Source organism: Schistocerca serialis, chromosome 2 (assembly GCF_023864345.2).
Source record: "Schistocerca serialis cubense isolate TAMUIC-IGC-003099 chromosome 2, iqSchSeri2.2, whole genome shotgun sequence".
Lineage (NCBI taxonomy): Eukaryota > Metazoa > Arthropoda > Insecta > Orthoptera > Acrididae > Schistocerca > Schistocerca serialis.
In genome coordinates, this window is record NC_064639.1 from 856,825,198 (window position 1) to 856,845,158 (window position 19,961).

Below are 19,961 nucleotides of genomic sequence, written 5' to 3' on the forward strand. Positions count from 1 at the left end.
AAATTTATTCTTGTGAAAGGTGCCTTTTATTAGAATGAAATGGGACTAAAAATTTGTAAAAAAAAAAATGGATATGGCTTAAAGGTTACACATTTCTCTCCACTTTAATAGAAGGATTTCTAAAAATATTGACTACTTTTAAGGTAATAATTATTTTTGTAAAAAGTGGACTTCAGAATAAGACGCAAAGGAACTAAAGACATTAGCTGCCAGTGGGCATTGATTTGGAAAGTTGAATAATTGTGCCGGACGAGGATTCGAACCCGTATCTCCTGCTTACTAGGCAGACGCGGATCAATACGCCATTCGGACATAATGGTCAACCTAACTGCACGGACTACCCTAGCAGGCCTCCCGCCAGACCCAAATTCTCAACTTATCCAAACACCACTGATGTAATGCCCTTGCCCAATATTCCGGCATCTCACGGATTCCCGTAAAAGTTCAAGCTTAGTGTGCATCTTGTAAGGGTACAGTACCCTTACGTAGTATCGATTATGCACTATGCAGAGATCATACATGGTTTAAGCAAAGACTGCAGTGCAGTCAACGATGTGCGAGTGGGTAAACAGTAGTCGAGTGCTGGAGTCCGTGGGTGGAAGTCGGGTGTGAGAGGCTAGAGAGAGAGGCTGCTCAGTAGCGAAGCCGGAGATGAGTGGCAGAATGGCACACAGTGTTTGATGCTCATAAATGTTTATAAATTGAGTGATTTAATTAATAAATTCTAGCATTTAAGAAAGGAGATATTATCATTTTGTAGTTTTCACAATAACGGAAGTGGACAACAATGAGTCTCATGACAAGGAGGAAAGATATATATTATGCTAAAAAAATTAAAATATAACTTCACTTACAGCGTATGCGAATAATATAGATCGGTGCGAAACTGGGGGAGGTTGAAATCTTCACTGAAGGAATCACTGGCTGTCCTCGTCTTTTAGGCGATGGGACTGAGAAGTACTGTACCACCCACCATACTCCCCGGACTTAAGTCTATGTGACTTTGATTTGATTCCGAAGATGAAGGAACCACTCCATGGCATTCGCTTCAGAACTGTTCCAGAGATTCGACAGTCAGTAGACCGCTCCATTCGCACCATCAACAGAACAGGCTCTGCTATCGGTATTCTACCCCTTCCACGTCGCTGGCAACAGGTTCTACACAACGCTGGAGACTGCTTTGAAGGACAGTAACAGGTGCCACGTCATTCTGCGTGTTTGCGGGGGCCCTACATGATATGAGGCAAGTGTACCACTTTCTTTGGCTTTTCTTATCAAAATGAGAAACCGTCTACCTTTTTCTTTGTACGTAATTGGCTAACTTCTTTCAGATTTACAAAATATACATTGAAGCGCCAAACAAACTGGTATAGGCATGCGTATTCAAATACAGAGATATGTGAACAGGCAGAGTACGGCGCTGTGGTCGGCAACGCCTCCGTAACACAACAAGTGTCTGGCGCTGATGGTAGACGGTTACTGCTGCTACAGTGGCAGGTTATCAAGATTTAAGTCAGTTTGAACGTGGTGTTATAGTCGGCGCACGAGCAATGGGACACAGCATCTCCGAGGCAGCGATGAAGTGGGGATTTTCCTGTACGACCATTATTTCACGAGCTTACCGTGAGTATCAGAAATCCGATAAAACATCATCTCCGGCATCGCTGCTGCCGGAAAAAGATCCTGCAAGAACGGGACCAACGACGACTGAAGAGTATCATTCAACGTGACAGAAGTGCAACCCTTCCGCAAATTTCTACAGATTTCAGTCCTGGGCCATCAACAAATGTCAGCGTGCGAACCATGTAAGGCAACATCATCGATACTGGTTTTCGGAGCCGAAGGCCCACTCGTGTATCCTTGATGACTGCGCGACACAAAGCTTTATGCCTCGCCTGGGCCCGTCAACACCGAAGGCTGGAAACGTTGCCTGGTTGCACGAGTCTCGTTTCAAATTATATCGAGCGGAGCGATGTGTACGGGTTTTGAGACAACCTCATGAGTCCATGGACCCTGCATGTCAGCAGGGGACTGTTCAAGCTGGTGGGGCTCTGTAATGATATGGAGCGTGAGCAATTGGCGTGATATGGGCCCTTGATACGTCTAGATACGACTCTGACAGCTGAAACGTACGTAAGCATCCTGTCTGATCATCTGGACCCATTCATGCCCAATGTGCATTCCGACGGACTTGATACAACATCAGGACAATACGTCACCCCACACGTCCAGAAATGCTACAGACTGGCTTCAGGGACGCTCTTCCGAGTTTAAACACTTTCGCTGGCTACCAAACTCCCCAGATACGAACATTATTGAACATACAGGGTGTTTCAAAAATGACCGGTATATTTGATACGGCAATAAAAACTAAACGAACTGCGATAGAAATACACCGTTTGTTGCAATATGCTTGGGACAACAGTACATTTTCAGGCGGACAAACTTTCGAAATTACAGTAGTTACAATTTTCAACAACAGATGGCGCTGCGGTCTGAGAAACTCTATAGTACGATATTTTCCACATATCCACGATGCGTAGCAATAATATGGCGTAGTCTCTGAATGAAATTACCCGAAACCTTTGACAACGTGTCTGGCGGAATGGCTTCACATGCAGATGAGATGTACTGCTTCAGCTGTTCAATTGTTTCTGGATTCTGGCGGTACACCTGGTCTTTCAAGTGTCCCCACAGAAAGAAGTCACAGGGGTTCATGTCTGGCGAATAGGGAGGCCAATCCACGCCGCCTCCTGTATGTTTCGGATAGCCCAAAGCAATCACACGATCATCGAAATATTCATTCAGGAAATTAAAGACGTCGGCCGTGCGATGTGGCCGGGCACCATCCTGCATAAACCACGAGGTGTTCGCAGTGTCGTCTAAGGCAGTTTGTACCACCACAAATTCACGAAGAATGTCCAGATAGCGTGATGCAGTAATCGTTTCGAATCTGAAAAATGGGCCAATGATTCCTTTGGAAGAAATGGCGGCCTAGACCAGTACTTTTTGAGGAAGCAGGGACGATGGGACTGCAACATGGGGCTTTTCGGTTCCCCATATGCGCCAGTTCTGTTTATTGACGAAGCCGTCCAGGTAAAAATAAGCTTCGTCAGTAAACCAAATGCTGCCCACATGCATATCGCCGTCATCAATCCTGTGCACTATATCGTTAGCGAATGTCTCTCGTGCAGCAATGGTAGCGGCGCTGAGGGGTTGCCGCGTTTGAATTTTGTATGGATAGAGGTGTAAACTCTGGCGCATGAGACAATACGTGGGCGTTGGCGTCATTTGGACCGCAGCTGCAACACGGCGAACGGAAACCCGAGGCCGCTGTTGGATCACCTGCTGCACTAGCTGCGCGTTGCCCTCTGTGGTTGCCGTATGCGGTCGCCCTACCTTTCCAGCATGTTCATCCGTCACGTTCCCAGTCCGTTGAAATTTTTCAAACAGATCCTTTTGTTGTATCGCTTTTCGGTCCTTTGGTTACATTAAACCTCCGTTGAAAACTTCGTCTTGTTGCAACAACACTGTGTTCTAGGCGGTGGAATTCAAACACCAGAAAAATCCTCTGTTCTAAGGAATAAACCATGTTGTCTACAGCACACTTGCACGTTGTGAACAGCACACGCTTACAGCAGAAAGACGACGTACAGAATGGCGCACCCACAGACTGCGTTGTCTTCTATATCTTTCACATCACTTGCAGCGCCATCTGTTGTTGAAAATTGTAACTACTGTAATTTCGAAAGTTTGTCCGCCTGAAAATGTACTGTTGTCCCAAGCATATTGCAACAAACGGTGTATTTCTATCGCTGCTCGTTTAGTTTTTATTGCCGTTTCAAATATACCGGTCATTTTTGAAACACCCTGTATCTGGGATGCTTTTCAATGTGCTGTTCAACAGAGATCTCCACCCTCTCGTACTCGTCCGGATTTATGGACATTCCTGCAGGATTCATGGTGTCAGTTCCCTCAGAAGTATTTCAGACATTAGTCGAGTCCATGCCACGTCGTGTTGCAGCGCTTCTGCGTGTTTGCGGGCTCCCTACTGAATCTTAGGTAGGTGTATCAGTTTCTTTGGCTTTTCAGTGTATATGAAAATAAGAAACTGTCTACTTCTTCTTTATACGTAAGTGGCTAACTTCTTTCATATTTACAGAATAGGAAATCCCCTATGTTGAAATATGCACAATAACCAGATTATAGTATCTTGTAATTTTGAACAAATTCTTGCAAGTATAAGCTGAGAAAAAGTACACGTCATTCTTAAAAAATACGATTTACAGGAAACAGCCATTAAAGTTATCAATGCATTCCACTTCCATATGATGGATTGTCTGCATCTTCTTCCATCTCATCTTGGAATGTCCATTTTCCTGCTCGTCTGTGGTATCTTTCCATTCTTTCAAAGTTAATAATAACTCTCTGATGCCCTAACTCTTTCTTTATCTAAATTCAACATTTGTTTCTCTGTGAAACGACCAACAGTTTGTAGCAGTCTTTTCAGATCTTCACACCTTGTAATATTTCCTTCACAGTATGTTACTACTGCATTAAAGACACTAAAATGCAGTGTACTAATTGACACAAACACTGTCTTGGGAATTCTGGCCCAGATTACGCTGTTGATGGACCTGTTAGGATTCTGGGTGCTGCCAGGAAGACATTTCTTCAGTAGTCTTACAGCCGACAAATCTCTGAATGTTTCTTTCAAGATCTCCACTATGGCAAACAAGTATAGCTGATGTGTGAATAAATTTCTCAACATTCTGCTGTGCTCTGTCGTATTTTCACTATGAATAACTTCCTGGAAGGCATAGGCCATGAATGTGTTAATAATCTGTTGAAGAAAGATGGAACAAAACCGCCCATACAATTTTCCTTATACCTCCTACTTTACTAACGTTTTGTCATGTTGAATAATGGCGTTTCTGCCGGTTATTCGCGTCTTTCCTGCATGATATTTCAACTGCTTGACACGCAGTCTTCTTCAAGTGCTGTCTGATACTGATTCCAGTGTCGAACTGACAACGGATAATAACCACAAAGTAAGCGCACAGCGTTCAGAACAGCCGCGTCTGGAAGGAAACGTTACGGTCGCTACTATTGGTCGACGCATACGACGGACAGAGCGCCTGGCGCGGCGCAGACGAGGACAACATAGGCATAAATACCGGACTCGCTCCACACTGGATTAAGTATGAGACAGTACCTGAAGAAGACTGTGACGCAGTTGAAATATTGTGCAGGAAAGACGCGAATAACCGGCACAAACACGATTATTCAACATGACAACGCCTCGTCGGGAGAGCCTGAAGAATTATACTAATATTTTGCCTGATGGCCATGGCATTATAATTTTTGAATTTTATCTAAGATAGATATTGTGAGGCTATTCTTAGCATCTAGTCCTCTGCCATCTTCTAATTTCTTTTACTTGTAAGCAGTTTAGCCGGCCGGAGTGACCGAGCGGTTCTAGGCGCTGCAGTCTGGAACCGCACGACCGCTACGGTCGCAGGTTCGAATCCTGCCTCGGGCGTGGATGTGTGTGATGTCCTTAGTTAGGCTGAAGTAGTTCTAAGTTCTTGGGGACTGATGACCTCAGAAATTAAGTCCCATAGTGCTTAGAGCCATTTGAACCATTTTTATATGCAGTTTTCAGCAGTCAGAGCTTTTTACCCGTTCGCTTTTGTACATGATCTTTGCACTCCAGTTTAGTGATAGTTCCATTTTCTCCAGATAACTTCTGTTCCTCAGCTGCTTTGAAATATTTTGAATCACCGTCTTCTAAACATCTGACGAATTCCACCTTCTTCAACCGTTCAGATTTTTGGAAAATGGTCACGCCCATTAAATGAATGATGAAACGAGAAACAAGGCGATAAAATGTGTGTATTATCCATCATTGTAATGGAGAAATGCCGTAAATTAAGATCAATGAAAAACACTGAAAATTTCAAGACTTCAACTGGTAGGGGACCCTCTAACGCGTTTGCACGCTAGAGCAATTTGTAACTTTAGACAAAGCTAATTCGTAACAACTACATGCACCTACACTGGTAAGACGATGTCACAGAAAAAAAATACTTCGTGGCAAGCACACACAGGCATGATCTATTCGTTACACGCTCAGCCTATTTACGCATTATTAGTCTCGTAGTCATTGATTATTTAAATCTGATGGTATTTAGTCACAAGTAAGTCACTTTAATAAGCGTACAGATCCGTGCACGTGAAAAATTGTCACATTAAATTATACAACGTAATCTGAATATATCAAGATTCTGTTAAACAAAAAACAAACAGCATGTGAACCGAAGGAAGTTCCTGATTCGGACTTGCATACATATTTGGTGTGTGTTCTTATCTTACGGAACTTGCAGAGCGATGAACGAGAATAGTGAGGCTGGTTAGGCGACACTCAACTGGCGGTACTGTAGACATCATTCGCAGTCACTAACCTTAAGGAATAAGGAGAACAAAAGATATGGCAGAGCTTGCCGTGGATAGCATCGGTTCTGCAACGCAGAGTTCTACGATATTTAGTTCTTGGCCTGAACAAGAATACCGGCCGCGACCAGATGACGTTGCCATTGGACACCTCTGTCGTCTGTGAGCAACATCAGAAGACTTCCCCTAAATTCGTACAGCAGGTGCTTGCTTCCGATCGATACGGCTTTAATTTTATGACGTCTTATACAAAGATATGTTGCCTTGTTGAAAATAACGAGGACAGCGCATCAAAGATTACGTCTAACACGGCAGCCCATTATAACTGCACCTACAACGATACTCTTTCTCGAGTAGTTATCACGCATGCTGCTTCACTTGCCCTGTAGACTTTCCGCTTTTGTATTCGCAGATTGCTTATTGAGATAGATGCATATCAGAGCAACAGACATCTCCACCAGCTGCTTTCTCTCTTTAATTGTCTACTGTGCGTGCATATCGTTTATCTTTGTCTTCACTTGCCCGATGAAAATACTTTTCATTCTCGTGACCCACTGAATAGGCTGTTGAGTATATCAGAATAATCTCGACTGCTTTCCTTTTATGGCCGTTCACAGCTTGAAGTACTTTCAATTCTTGTGAGCTCTGTTGACTGTGGATGGTCAAACTTTATAAATGCTGTTGACACAGATAACTGTATTTGATTCCCTTTCAGGAACTGAACTGTCTCTAAAAATCTTTCCAGAAATAAAATGTTCAAATTATGGTTGGAACTTCCCTTCAACGTATTATCCCACACCACTCCGTTCCACTAAGTAGAATCTGAACACATTTATGAAAGCAAAGCAGAACGGCTGTCAAGGTCTCTTGAATAACAATTACAAACGCAACCCCTCGATCGAACGACAGTTAGCGGACGAATAGTTCGACAAAGATAAATTAAATGACAGGCTGGTACTGACCTATGCTTGAGCACCTCTTCTGTGTTCATATCAGATATACTTCAATCCCACAATTCCTGCAATCACATTAATCTGCACATCTACAACCAGTGCTTGCTCCTAAACTACACACAGTTAGCATACAAACCTTCTCATACAGTAACTCGACCGAAACCAAACCAAAACTTATCATCCTTAAAAACTAATGCGCCTTTCACTACCTAAGTTTCTAGAGAAACACCTAGAGTATTTGAAGCGTCCCCTTAGAACAATTATACATGACTGTCCTTAAACTGACACACAATATTTTTTAGCGCAACGCAATCTGACTTTCAAAAATCCCTACAAAAGAATGGCCCTCACTAACATTAACCTATACATTTCAAAAATCACTTACCTCACCAAAAATCTTCGTTACTCGAACTACTGCAATACAGTGAGCGCCACTACTGCCAGCTAAATAAAAGATTCAAACTACGGAAGGCACTAACTACTGATAGGCATAGTTAGCAAATGAAAGCTTTTAATAAAGAACAAAAACAATGTATTTACCTTAATAGTCATAATATATATAGCAGTTCATGACATCCAGTCTTACAAATTTCAAAACTCCGCCATCTTTCTCCCCACATCCACCACTGCTGGCAGGTCACATCCAACTGCGCAATGCTACGCGCTGTTCACATCCAGCTGCCCAACACTACAATGGCAGACAACAATGCAAACTAGCCACAGACTGCACACAGCACAGCCAGTGATTTTCATGCAGAGGTGGCGTTACCAATAAAAAAAACCTAAACAGCCTACTTACATAGCCCCCATGCTCCCCACAAAAAATTTTACAAATTGTTTTGGCCAGAGGCCAATAATGATTTGATAAAATTTTTCATAATTACAATAACAAAGGTATCAAATGAACACACTTATTGACGCAATGTTGGTCAAAAGCTAAAATTTTCTCACAGTCCATAAAGACAGTCCTGATCATCCATCACAGTAAAGTTGCAGTGTATTTTTTTTTTTTTTTTTCAAAGTCTGAGCAGTAAAGAAAATACACACGGAAGTAGTAGGTTTCCGTGCAGTCTTGAAGAAGTATTGTTGTCCTTCCATCGGAAAGACAGTGCTGATTCTCGACACGCAGACAGGTGATGGGCCACAATAGAGCAAACCCACAGCAGAGTCATTCGAAGTTTTGAAGAATATTGGTAGGTAGGTCATCACAGAGTAGACCCACTGTAGTCCTGGTAGAGATTACGGTATTGGTGAGTCAGCAAAGGTGTAGACCCACTGTAGTCCTTGTAGAAATAATGGTATTGGTGGGTCATCAAAGATTCAGACCCACTGTAGTCCTGTGGTAGAGATTACGGTATTGGTGGCCCACCAGAGGTGCAGACCCATTGTAGTCCTGGTAGAGATTGTGGTATTGGTGGGCCACCAGAGGTGCAGACCCACTGCAGTCCTTGTAGAAATAATGGTATTGGTGGGTCATCAAAGATGCAGACCCACTGTAGTCCTTGTAGAGATGGCCAGCAGCCATCTGTTGTGACTGTGCAGGTGCACAATCACCATTGAAGAGTCTTGCAGATAATATAGCAAGTCCATAACCACCACCTGTGCACTCACAAGGTTTTTGGAATTATTTTTAGAACCAGCAATGCTGTTATCCAGTCCCTTGCTGAATTATTAACAAACGTGCAAACACTAACAGTCCCTACTTCTCACATATTTTCCATATAGTATGACCAACAGAAACGTGTGCAGTGAAGTGGAACTTACAAGTTAATGATGTGATGAATTGGTATCAATTACAATTTTATAAAATACATCATTAAAGAACATAACAACACAGATAACATTTGTAGTACAGGCTTTACAAAACAAGAGAAATAAACATATACATCAGTGTTACAGGAATTATGACATAAGTAAATACATAAAAGATCAGAATAACTTTTGAAATATCAACTTCACACATGAGCATTACAACAAAACAGAATAAATAATGTCTAAGCATATTTACAAGGTAAATAACATATTATCAGAAAAATTCTACAACATAAATCTTATTAGCTACACACATACAGACAGGAAAAACACAACTTCACATAGTGTACTAACACAAAAATACAAGACAGGGTTTGTTTTCAGTGTGACATTTGGTACTGCAGTCCACCCCAAAACTTCATTCCATATATCTTTCCTCTTATTTCAGCATTTGTTTCCACAAAAAAATTCTATCCAAGCATGCTTTCTGTATTTATATGTTCACACACTTCTTACCTCATTATTTATTTACCATTATCTTACCTCATCATTTATTTCCAAGAATATCCTACCTAAACCTGTTGTCCCTAAACCCTACTTTTTTGTTTATATCCTCTTTCAAAATACTTTTTTGGCCAAACCATTTTCTTATAGCTTCTCAATGCATTTCTTCCAATTCATCATAGTTAGTTTCTTATATAGTCTACCCCCTCTTAAGCTAACTTAAATCTACTGAACTCAGATGCTAAACTAAGTGACAAGGCAATGCAGCAGCACAAAACAATTAACAGAAACAGCAATTACAAAAAGTTCAAATTGGCAAAGCAATTGCAATATTACAACTAATATAAGGCACTGTGCAGCAAACAAGAAAAATAAATCCGTAGTAAAACTGGCTTAACAGCATAATACAAAGTCAAATTCAGTAGCACTATGCCTGGCACACAGCAGCAGCAAATGCAATAACTTATATCTAAACATGACAAAGCTCAAGCAGAAAAAATATTACATTAAAGACAACAATGCAGACAAGGGAAATGTATATTCACATCTTAATGTCTATGTAATTAAAGTGGTGCCCCACAAAAGCTAATTCTACAAAAAAATTACCAAGTACTTGAAAAGAAAATTATATATGCAGTTACTGTTATTAGTCCCTTCTTATTGTTCTTTCCATTCCAAGAGCTCCTTTTTCGAAGAATGTGGATCATAAAGTAATTATTTAATAGATCTGTTGACAGAAAATGTTCACATTAGCAAATGCATTTAATTTTATTTTATGAAACCAATGCTGCAAGACAGCTGGAAACCAGATATCAAATGAAATAAGCAACTATGTACAAAGTAAAGCATAAAATAATCATTCAGTAGTCATGAGGCATTTCATAAGTTAGTAGAAATTCTCTCAATTCTCGTAGATAGACACTTGTCCTAATCAGGTGTGCAGATGTAAGAATGTTTCCAAGTTATGAGCATGTCGTATTTGCGGTGCTTTCTACAAAGGAATGTCAATAGCGAGGTTAATGGCCTCCTTTTTTCTCCATCTGTGCCTCTGAAAGGCACACACTAATCGCTTTTTTTCCAGGCAACTGTCGCGCGGCTGGGTGCTTACAGTGACCTACCTTCCTTACCGAAATATTTATGACATCAGTTTCCGCTACAGTGACAGTTTGATAGAAATAAGATTTCGCAGGTCGAAATATTTGCGTTCCAAATCTGTAGAAACAAAATCCTATAAATATAACAGTGTCAAAAAAATTTTCGCCGGCATTGTGATACATTCACGCATTTACACACATTTCATAACTCTTAAAGTACGATTCTTGGTTTCCAACATCCTTTTCCACAAGTCAGAGTCCCTAACCGCTACTCATTATTCCTTACCTTATTACACATATACATATTCATCAACACGTCTTCAATATTTCATCATAATAAATACATAGCATAATCAGATTCCTCATATAGCATCATCTCATTGATAATAAACATACCTCAACAACATAATACACATCGTCGACATAATAATATCATAAAACCTCAGTCAAATCTCAAAAACGTCATAGCTTTCTGCAATAATTTCAAAACCTAAAAAAGAATTCTCTGTTCATTTCAATAGTGTCATCTACCTCAAACGTACTTTAAAATCATGCTCCCTTACCAAATACATCATTCAAAGCTCTCATAGTATCACAATGGTTCCGAAAAAATATGAACAGTTCACACAGTACAGACAAAATACAATTTCATAAGTGTGAAGTTATCCAACTGCATAATTGCGTAAACATCTGTCACTGACGTAGTAAAAAAAATGTTTGTCTCTCAGTTAGTGATCAGATAGCTGTGTAATTTGTGTGTTAGAGAAATATGGTACCAATGTGTAAAGTTGTATAAGCAAATACCATATTAGCTAGGGCTCCTTGTGCTTGCCAAACACATGGTACACAAAGTAAGTGTGTACCCCCCTGAGGATTAATGTAATTATACCCTCAGGTGTTACAGATTACAGCAATGGAATGAAATGTATCACGGAAAACACTTGTATCATTGTACTTCAAATATCTTAAAAAATAAATGTTTTAAGTGCGAAATTAATCATTCAAATACGTGTACTGTAGCCCTAAACTGTGCGTCATGTTGTAAGATAATCTCTGTGGAAGTCTCGTAGTTATCGTCCTCCGAAAGCTAAGTTCTGCAGAAGCCAATGTACTTACCTCATGATAAACAAACGTGAAATGCTTTGTGTATAGATATCGTAGTTATTACGCTTATTGTTGTGATGAAGAAAGTACTGTGCTGTAACGTATTGTTGTGCTACGGAAAAGGCTGTCTCATTGTAGCTATACCACAAAAGTTACTACTAAAACATGTTTTACTTTCCAGAATAAAACAGAAAACTGTGCAGATATAAAACAGAAACACTGCAAAAGCAACATTGTAAATTGTCACTCATTAGTAGCGTCGTGATAAAATCGTGTAGCTGTCACATAAACTAACCACTATGTCATCTGGTATCTCACTGAAAGTACTTTAAATCCAGAATGTATTTTTAAGTAAACCAAAATGTTGCATTAAAATCTCATTAGCAGTACCAGTATACGTCCTAAGTATGTCAGCCTGATAGTCGTTACATAATTGTGCAACTAACAAGCAAGAATGTACAAATACAACACTGTGTCGTCTGTTCACTACAACAATGCATTCGTAATTTCTGTTTGAAAATGTTCCCTAGGTTCTAGGCTGGATAGTTAACTTGAAACCTTGTTGCATGTTAACAGTTTCTCAGTGTGACAAATTGTACTAGTAGCGTGAAGTGAAAAGTTTTATGGCAAAGACAAAGTTAAAAAGCAGATTCTCTCTCAATAAACGGTTTTACATGTGAAATGTGGTGCAATCCCTTACTCTTCCTAGTATGCAGAGGTTCAACTTGAACGGAATTATCATGCAGTATACGTCGGTAAGGAATACTGGAATTTTTCTCAAGGTTAGCGTCTATGTTATTTTTCTCTGAGCCAGCCGGCGCACGCAGTTGCCTGCGGTGCGAGTCATTGTCCGTTCCTTTGCTGGCGTGCGTCGTTATTGGGATTAGCAGACCTAACTTCTACAAATTCATCTTGTCGAGAGTGCCCTGCTCTGTTTGAATCCCGCCAGTTCTGATGGAATTCAGGTCTGTCGTTTTGTCGGTAGTTTACATAGTTTCTTGTTTGTCGGTCATGTGGTGGAGAATTTCTCCCGGACTCGTAACTGCGCGCTGAACTGTTGCGTCTGAAGTTATTCTGTCTCCCTTGATAATAATTGTTTTTGTTCCCATATTGTCTGTTCTATGGCAATCTCTGTCATATTCATTACTACAGAAATGCGATCTTTCTCTGTAACTAGTATTACTCTGCCAGTCGTTGTCATATGGGTGGTGTCTGTTTTGGTCACGATTTGCGTTGTAAGAATAGACTCGTCGTGTCCAGTTATTGTTTCTGTCATCACGGAATTGTGACGGATGTGACCTGTAGTGATTATTTTCCTGTTTTCGCATCCCGCGACTGTCTGTGTCAATTTCTAATTCTTGTAAGAGTCCCTGAAAAGCTTCAATGTCGTCTTTGCAACGTCCTGACAAAATAATATTTCTTAAATGTTCAGGCAATTTCATTAAGCAAATGCGGATGAGTTCTGAAGGGCTGTATGAGTTTGAAAGATATTGATTCTTATGCAACATGTCTTCAAAATATTTGACAAGACTGGAAAATTCAGATTGTTCAAAGTGTTTCATCATCATGATGCTATGTTTTACTCGGTCTTGTGTAGCTTGAGACCAATATGCTGAAAGGAAGGCATGGTAAAATTCTCCTTCACTGTGGCAATCGTGAATGACCAATCGCATTCTTACAGCTGGTTCATTCTCTAAATAGCCACACATAAATTCTAATCTGTGCTCTAATGACCAGTTGGGAGGAAAACAATGAGAGAATTGATGGAGCCATGCTTGTGGATGAATGTCGTTGCCAGAATTCTTAAATGTTTTGAATTTACGTGTAGTAATGAACAAAAATGGTTCAAATGGCTCTGAGCACTATAGGACTTAATAGCTGTAGTCATCAGTCCCCTAGAACTTAGAACTACTTAAACCTAACTAACCTAAGGACATCACACACATCCATGCCCGAGGCAGGATTCGAACCTGCGACCATAGCAGTCGCACGGTTCCGGACTGCGCGCCTAGAACCGCGAGACCAGCTTATAGTCAAAATCATCATGTCGGCGAGTCGAATGTCGGTCTTTGTTACGTCGTTTCGGTGGTTCCATCTCAAAATTCGGTGTACCTTGCCAATTTCTTTCATAATTTCCGAAGTGCGCTGAGTTATTACTTTGTGGCTGTTCCGTATTTCTATGTCCCTCTTCCCGTATTGGAGCGCGAGTGGCCTCTGAAATACGTAATTCTTGTATTACCTGTGTCAGCTGAGCTTGTACTTCCCGGATTTCTCTTTGGTGTTGCGTATTAATTTGATTCTGATTTTGTTTGAATTTCCTAATTTGTTCTCACTCTTCTGTGTCATTAAAGACTACCGGTTTTGTGTCATTCAGATTATCATCTACCTTCGTAGATAAATTATTTAGCTGATCGGAAAGCTCAACTACTTTCTCTGATAATGAACTAATTTCCTCCATGTGTCTTTCTACTGTGTCCTTTAAGTTTTCCTGAGTTTTTGCAAGTTGTGTAACCGAATTGGTAGAAGCAACTGAGTCAATTTTAGCTTGCAAGGTCTCATAATTTTCATGAACAATAATTTGCAGTTCTTTTATGGCTGCTTCGTGATTCTGTAATGCCTTTTCATGCCGCGAAAAAATAGGTTGAAAATGCTCACAAATTTGTGTTTTTACGACGTTACAGACTTTTTGACATTTCGATTCGATTTTATGTAACTCAGTAGTTAAATGGTCACGTGTTTGTTCAAGCATGGTGTTAAGATTTTGTTCCATTGCGTCTAACTGTTGCTGTGTTTGTCTCTGGTGTTGTTCCATTGTGTCTAACTTTTGAAGCTTTTGTCCCATTTGTTGCATTAATTGTAATAACAATGCACTGGTGTCTGAAACATGTTCCTCAGTGCTTTTCGGCAGTGCATTTGCACCGGCAACATTCACATTTTGACAAGCGGAAAATGTGTCTTGACTCATTTGAGAAACCGGTGAGAACCCAAAACCTGAGTCTACAGTATTTGCAATGTTGTGTTCTGTCATTTCGGAATCCTGAGGCGAGCTGTTGCCGACCGATCGATCGATAATGCTTCCCTGTTCACTAATTGTTTCACTGCCTACACCATTATTTGCAGCCCACTCCATTTCCCTATGCACAATTACCAAATTACTACTTTGAACATTAGTTAATTCATTACCCTGCGGCGCTAACACACTGCTTTCGTCTTCACTGTCATTTCTCAGTTTACTTTGGAGCCTAGTATTAGGTTTTTCACACGCCATTATTGTCACAATATTTCACACGACAACACAGAAAAGCACAATTTGAAGAGCAAAATAAGAAAACACATTAACATAGCACTGAAAATGATATCTCGTTAATTGCAAGCGCAGCTGCGAAATACTTGGTGCAAATTTACATGCATGCCACAACTGTTTTACTGTACAAGAATGAAAAACTACAACTACAAAGGAAATTCTCTCTACAATTACGCACTAGCAATAAACAAAAGCTACGCTAATTACACAAGCTACAAGAAAAAATCAGAAGATTCCAGTGAGGTATCCTCGGCTAAGGGTCGACATATGAAACGTGCCCTTAGAACAATTATACATGACTGTCTTTAAACTGACACACAATATTTTTTAGCGCAACGCAATCTGACTTTCAAAAATCCCTACAAAAGAATGGCCCTGACTAACATTAACCTATACGTTTCACAAATCACTTACCTCACCAAAAATCTTCGTTTCTCGAACTACCGCAATACAGCAAGCGCCACTACTGCCAGCTAAATAAAAGATTCAAACTACGGAAGGCACTAACTACTGATAGGCATAGTTAGCAAATGAAAAATTTTAATAGAGAACAAACAATGAATCTACCTTAATAGACATAATATATATAGCAGTTCATGACATCCAGTCTTACAAATTTCAAAACTCCGCCATCTTTCTCCCCACGTCCAATACTGCTGGCGGCTCACATCCAACTGCGCAACGCTACGCGCTGTTCACATCCAGCTGCCCAACACTACAGTGGCAGACAACAATGCAAACTAGCCACAGACTGCACACAGCACAGCCAGTGATTTTCATACAGAGGTGGCGTTACCAATAAAAAAAACAACCTAAACAGCCTACTTACCTCTTGAATAACAATTACAAACGCAACCCCTCGAACGAACGACAGTTAGTGGGCGAATAGTTCGACAAGGATAAATTAAAAGACAGGCTGGTACTGACCTATGCTTGAGCACCTCTTCCGTGTTCATATCAGATATACTTCAATCCCACAATTCCTGCAATCACATTAATCTGCACATCTACAACCAGTGTTTGCTCCTAAACTACACACAGTTAGCATACAAACCTTCTCATACAGTAACTCGACCGAAACCAAACCAAAACTTATCATCCTTAAAAAACTAATGCGCCTTTCACTACGTAAGTTTCTAGAGAAACACCTAGAGTATTTTGTATTAGGAGCTCATCAGGTTCCACAAGGATAGTTATCACCGAGTTCCCTTAGTGACACCTTTTTTATAAAAAAAAAAACAAAAACTTAAAAAAAACTTTACAAAGCAGATGTATTCAACGGTAGTCTTACATTTAAGTAGAAATAATTTACTTATTATACCCACATCAAAAAAAGTTTTGCATCACCTCAGTTCGGAGAGTATCGGAACCTCTACAGGAAATTGGAATAGAGATCAACATAAACATCATTTCCGCCGTTTTTATTGCTCATGAAAACCACAAATTGCACGTTGTGCCACCGTACAGCGAAACCTTCAAAGGTAATGGGCGGTATTACAGTACACACCGGTGCCTCTGATACCCAGTAGAACGTCCTCTTCCATCAATGCATGCCTGTATTCGTCGTGGCATACTTTCCACAAGTACATTAAGGCACTGTTGGTCCAGATTGTCCCACTCGTCAACAGCGATTCGGCGTATATGCCTCAGTGTGGTTGGTGGGTCATGTCGTCCATAAACAGCTCTTTTCAATCTGTCCCTGGCATATTCGATAGGGTTAATGTCTGGAGAACATACTGACCACTCTAGTAGAGCGATGTCGTTCTCCTGAAGGAAGACATTCACTACCTCGCCAATATGCTGCCGATACGGTTGCACTATCGGTCGGAGGATGGCATTCACGTATTGTACAGCCGTTACGGCGCCTTCCATGACCACCAGCGGCGAACGTCGGTCCCACATAATGCCACCCCAAAACAGCAGGGAACCTCCACCTTACTGCACTCGCTGGACTGTGTGTCTAAGGCGTTCAGCCTGACCAAGTTGCCTCCAAACACGTCTCCGACGATTGTCTGGTTGAAGGCCTATGCGACGCTCATCGGTGGAGAGAACGTGATGCCAATCCTTAGCGGTTCATTCGGCATGTTGCTGAACCCATCTGTACCGCGCTGCATGGTTTCGTGGTTGCAAAGATGGAACTCACCATGGACGTCAGGAGTGAAGTTGCGCATCATTCAGCCTCTTGCGCACAGAGTCGTAACACGACTTCGTGTTGTTGCACGAGAAGCATTATTCAATATGGTGGCGTTGCTGTCAGGGTTCCTCAAAGCCATAATCCGTAGGTAGCGCTCATCCACTGCAGTAGTAGCCCTTGGGCGATCTGAGCGAGGCATGTCATCGACAGTTCCCGTCTCTATGTATATCCTCCATGTCCGAATAACATAGCTTTGGTTCACTCCCAGACGACTGGACACTTCCCTTGTTGAGAGCCTATCCTGGCACAAAGTAACAATGCGGACGTGACCGAACCGCGGCATTGACCGTCTAGGCATGGCTGAACTACAGACAACACGAGCCATGTACCTCCTTCCTGGTGGAGTGACTGGAACTGATATGCTGTCGGACCCTTTCCGTCTAATAGGCACTGCTCATGCAAGGTTGTTTACATCTTTGGATGGGTTTAGTGACATCTCTGAACAGTCAAAGGGACTGTCTCTGTGATACCAGATCCAAAGTCAACTCTATCTTCAGGAGTTCTGGGAACCTGGGTGATGCAACTTTTTTTATGTGTGTATATTGATATTGCGATCAGCCCCACACAGTCACACAGTAAAGTAAAAAAACTTAAGCCAGTCGATACTTCACGAGTCTCGTCTACATCTCGTAGCTCCTTTTACTGATATCAAGCAGTCAATTTGTAAGAAACAAAAACGTTGGCAACAAAGGGATAAATGTCAATTACACAACTATAATCTGTAAAAAGGGACATTTTACACTACAGACTTCACATTCAATAGCGGTACCGTTAATTCATTCTTAGCATCGACCGCGGAATACAACCATTTTATTTCAATGCGACGTTCCATGAGAACTTCATATTCAGTAACTGCATTCGAATTACAAGCTGCTAAATTTGACCAACACTTGAGGGAATCCTAGCAGTTTCTCGTCGCTCCCATTCACAACTTGCTGTAATCTGAGAGAGCACAGCTCCTTTGTAGCACTTAAAATTAATCTTTTTTGGGGCAAAAGCGCTAAAACTTCAAATGACTAAGCGATGCTATCTATTTTCTATGATGTGAGTAAGATTAATTATGCAATAAGTCTTGAATTTTTCATTGTTAAAATCTGTGATGTCATTCTCCTTTCCCTGCAGAGGAACACGGGAAAGGGTAGTTAGGAGTGTCTGGAACTGTAGGAAAAGTGAGTTATATTCCGAAGTAAACAAAAAGCGCTTATTGTGACAGTATATCGGGGCTGTAGTACCATCAGGATTCGATTGTCGGTCAATAGAAAAGTGTCGGCTCTTTGGGTGAATCACAGTTTTGCCACATTAGATAGCTGGTCGTCTCCACAAACGCCATTATCGAGGTGAACGGTGGGTCGAGACGTGCAGCGCGCCATGGACGCTGGCTGGTGGGAGCAACGTTATGCTATGGGAGACGTTCTCCTGAGCTTGCGTGGTACCTGTGGTAGAAACCGAAGATCGCTGAAAGCTGCGAACCACCTGCATCCCTTCATACATAGAAAGAAGGATCCTTTATTGTATGATTATATGATAGCGGAACAAACACTGGTAGCAGTTACTTCTATAAAATATCTGGGAGTATGCGTGCGGAACGATTTGAAGTGGAATGATCATATAAAATTAATTGTTGGTAAGGCGGGTACCAGGTTGAGATTCATTGGGAGAGTTCTTAGAAAATGTAGTCCGTCAACAAAGGAGGTGGCTTACAAAACACTCGTTCGACCTATACTTGAGTATTGCTCATCAGTGTGGGATCCGTACCAGATCGGTTTGACGGAGGAGATAGAGAAGATCCAAAGAAGAGCGGCGCGTTTCGTCGCAGGGTTATTTGGTAACCGTGATAGCGTTACGGAGATGTTTAACAAACTCAAGTGGCAGACTCTGCAAGAGAGGCGCTCTGCATCGCGGTGTAGATTGCTCGCCAGGTTTCGAGAGGGTGCGTTTCTGGATGAGGTATCGAATACATTGCTTCCCCCTACTTATACCTCCCGAGGAGATCACGAATGTAAAATTAGAGAGATTAGAGCACGCACGGAGGCTTTCAGACAGTCGTTCTTCCCGCGAACCATACGCGACTGGAACAGGAAAGGGAGGTAATGACAGTGGCACGTAGGGTGCCCTCCGCCACACGCCGTTGGGTGGCTTGCGGAGTGTGGATGTGGATGGATGGATGTGGACGTCTTCCCCGATAGCGCTGTCGTCTTTGAGCAGTATCATTGCCTGTGTCTCGGAGCCAGAACAGGGCTACAGTGCTTTGGAGACCATTATAGTGAACTCAGGTTGATGTCTCTGCAACCAAATTCGCCAGACATAAATTATATGGAACCCGTTTGCGTCGTGGTCTGGCGCCATCACCGCCTACGCATATCAGTGGCCCCTTATTTGCGCGAATTACGTGACCTATGCCCAGACATCTACAGCCATATACCGCCACAAATCTACCAACAAACTCTCGGGTCCCTGATACGCATAATCAATTATGTATTTCATCCTAAAGGCGGAAAAACAAGCTATTTAGCAGCTGATCATAATGTTTTGCCTCCTCAGTGAACGTTGCTATACTGTTGGATGCTAAGAAGGTTTTGGAAGCTGCTTGGGAACTGATTAAC